This window comes from Macrobrachium nipponense, chromosome 2, assembly GCF_015104395.2.
Source record: "Macrobrachium nipponense isolate FS-2020 chromosome 2, ASM1510439v2, whole genome shotgun sequence".
Lineage (NCBI taxonomy): Eukaryota > Metazoa > Arthropoda > Malacostraca > Decapoda > Palaemonidae > Macrobrachium > Macrobrachium nipponense.
The window spans coordinates 148,237,173-148,241,265 of record NC_087201.1 but is presented as its reverse complement, the minus strand read 5'-3'; positions in this window follow the sequence as shown (position 1 = coordinate 148,241,265).

Genomic DNA, 4,093 nt, shown 5'->3' with positions numbered 1-4,093 from the left:
GCCAAACAAACGTCGCGTAGGGCATAGGGCTCAACCCAAGAATTCTACCTTAACGTGGATCAGTTTAAAGCTACTTAAACCAATTTCTTATGAAAATAATCTTATAGCCAATGAGGAAATATTGCATTCTAAGGAGCAAGGGAGGTGGCCCTTAGAAAGCTTAATAAATTATTTTTTAGTACTTTATGGGGTTTGTTCAGTCATGTGTACACGGGAGATTTGTAGATTATTGACCAAACCGTTAAATGAGTATGCATGAAATGGTTGTATTTGCATATCAAATACGCTCAGTAAAGGACCGTGACTAACCATAAACAAGACTACTTTACTTCTTATGTAGAAGGACAACTTATCAAGCAGTTTTAATTTACAATAGGTAATTTTAATTTACAATAGGTATCTAAGAAGTTGAACCAGTTTCACAATATAAAATTAGAAAATGTTTATTTCCATAGATAATCCAGCCTGCTACTTAGGAACACCGTGAATTTCATAAAGTCTTCGTCTTTTCTGTTTTTACCCAGTTCAAACGCCCTTGCACCACCTCTGTATCTCTTTATATTTGCTTCGATACTTCCTTAATCGAAAGGGAAAGAAGTGACGTGAAAGGGTCGGACGACATACCAGTGGCGTCGTTTCGGTTGCTTGGCAATAATCTCCCGCTCGGAAAGTTACGAGCCTCATGCTGGGTAGTATCCCTCAAGAAAAGTGTCCGGAATAATCTTTCTTCTGAAGTGGTAAGACTCTCTCTCTCTCTCTCTCTCTCTCTCTCTCTCTCTCTCTCTCTCTCTCTCTCTCTCTTATGCACACACAGAACTGCTGTCTTTCAAAAAATCTATAGTTAAGCATACATCATATGCTTCTGCTAGTCGCTCTCTCTCTCTCTCTCTCTCTCTCTCTCTCTCTCTCTCTCTCTCTCTCTCTCTCTCTCTCTTATAACGACCTAAATACCTTGATCAGGGCCATAACCATTTCTGGTAATCACAGTCTTAAATACCTTTAACTTATGCGGATATTATTATCTTGCTTGTAAACGTCTTTATTATTCTTTATAGGATATAATATTTATAGCTAAGTTGTCATATTGATATCATATCGTCAACATTTGTCTATTTTTATTTTTACGTTGCATGTAATTGTACACATTAAAAATTTTTGTACGAAAATGCTAAAATATCTTCCAGCCTTTTGTTGAATAATTCCTGCAAGGGTACAATACTAACCCATAAACTCAATTAATGTATTGTAAAACGTCGTACTACCATAGTAAAAACTAAAAAGTGTATAAAACAGTTAAAACGACAGAAAAGATGCTTCATCAATACCATAAAACCCCACGGGTACACGAATTAGCATCGATCAGTCTTTGAGAACTCGTTTTATTTGAAGTTTCACATTTTCAACTACACCCTAACTCTGCCCTTGTAAACTACTGCCCATAAACCATTTAAACTCTCTCCATCGTGTTGCCTTTCGATTTTTTTTTTCTTTTTTGGAAGGGGGTGGGTGTTGGACTGAGGACGGCTGAGGTTCTCTTTCATCTGCTATTTCACGATGCATCAACAGTATAACTGGAAAGCCTTGCAAACATTTCAAGGTGGGAGGCCTTTTCTCGTGTCGTTTTTCAAGGTTTCCATGAACTGTAATTACGTAATGATTGTCTATTTTTATCTTTAAGACGACGTTAAAAAGATGGAAAATTAACTTTAGCTCAATATCTTTTTGTTTCTTTTTTTTTAAGATTTAGAGTACGAATGAGTTGTAAATACCAATTCAAGTATGTAATTAGAATAGTTCAGCATCTTCTGGGAAAAATGGTCTACCCTTTACAGAGGAACGATAGTAACGATAGTACTCCTAACATAGTTTACCCATACATGTTAATGCGCTGATAAAGAACGTTGATTAATGATATATAAATCGGTATATATATATATATATATATATATATATATATATATATATATATATATATATATATATATATATATATATATATATGAGTCATATCACATTACCATGATTCATGTACATACATCGAGCTACAAATGTCCTTTAATAACCTAATTCACTCTACCTCGGAATTAATATATTTTCATATGTGCTTAGCTGAAGGGAAATTTTTTAGGCAATAAGAGAATTGTCGGCTCCCGGGCGCGAACCCAAGACGACAGTGAAGCTTTTACCGACCCCACCATCGCAAGAGGCTATAAGTTTATGCCGTCTCTCACTCTCCAATACCTTTCGCGCTCAGGTATTCGTTGATTTGGAGACAGCATCAACTCACCTCGACCTCGGTAGCATTGTAGTGCTTTTGACAGCACGTAGCCATTATATGGGTCATATCACATTACCGTGATTCATATACATACATCGAGCTACAAATGTCCTTTAATATCTAATTCACTCTACATTGGAATTGATATATTTTCATATATGTTTAACCGAAGGGGAATAATTTTTAGGCGATAAAAGAATTGTCGGCTCCTGGGCGCGAACCCTTGAAACCATACGGATCCAGGACGACATTGAAGTTTATACCTACCTCACCACTGGGAGCCGACAATTCTCTTATTGCCTAAAAAATTCCACTTCAGTTAAGCATATATGAAAATCTATTAATTCCGAGGTAGAGTGAATTATATATTAAAGGACATTTGTAGCTCGATGTATGTATATGAATCATCGTAATGTGATATGACTCATATAATGGCTATGTGTTGTCAAAAGCACTACAACGCTACCGAGGTCGAGGTGGGTTGATGCTGTCTCCAAATCAACGAATACCTGAGCGTGAAAGGCATTTTGAGGGTGAGAGACGGCATAAACTTATAGCCTCTTGCGGTGGTGGGGTAGGTAAAAGCTTCACTGTCGTCCTGGATTTGTATGGTTTCAAGGTTTCGCGCCAGGGAGACAACAATTCTCTTATCGCCTAAAAAATTCCCCTTTGGTTAAGCATATATGAAAATATATTAATTCTGAGGTAGAGTGAATTAGATATTAAAGGACATTTGTAGCTCGATGTATATATATATATATATATATATATATATATATATATATATATATATATATATATATATATATATAGTATATATATATATATATATATATATCTATGTTTGTTTATAGCAATCCAGTATAGGAGGAACCAGAATCAGTTCATTACTTCAAAGTAAACTTACTGCTAGTATCAACTGTGCCTCTGATTTATGTGATCAGATACCTACTCCTCGGAGATCTGAATTGTCGACTAGTAAAATTTTGGAACAATGCTTCATTTAGTCAACCACAGTCGAAAGAGCAATCTTAGTGGTAATTTGCAGCTCTAAGGAGGAACTCCAGGGAATATTCACCCATCCATGGATCACTATATCCTTAATCTGTCTTGACTCCCTTCTTAGGGTTCAGTAAACAATGTTCTAGCATTTTTGTCGGTCCCTTAATTAATGTATAATATTCACTTCATTATCTTGATAATTGCGGTTTACTTTTATCAGAAGAGGTGACATTTTAACCAGTTTCCCATAACAGTAATGAAATAATAACCATGACGGTGTTTATTGTAGGGGAAGTCCAGATTCAGCTATTAATTGTGCCTGGCTACAAGTGTTAGAAAAATATAAATAAATACATAATATATAATGCTTTTGCAATTAAAGATAATGAAGTTTCGAATGTTTAGTTTTGATCAAAGTACAGGATAGAATCTACACTTAAAAATTAACATATTAGATGTTACCAAAAGAGCGAGTTAAGTAATTTATATTGAAAAAGTGATACCACACGTAAATTCAGCTTTCATTCTTCTGTACCCCTGGCGGTTTCTCTTTAAAATTTGAGAGAGAAAGCTTCAATTAAATTAGTTTATTCCGAGACAAGGGGAAGAACTAAATGCATTATGAAAATGTATCCTTTAATGTATCTGAGTTTGCTCAACGTTTTTTCATGGAAATTAAATAAGCTATTCTGAAGTCAAAGTAGGTTTTGTTTTATTTGGAACGGTAAAAAGTGTTTAAAACTTAATAAAATTAGCACCAGACAATTTATATACCTACAAGGCCATATCTTCTCTAATACACCTGCCCCCTCA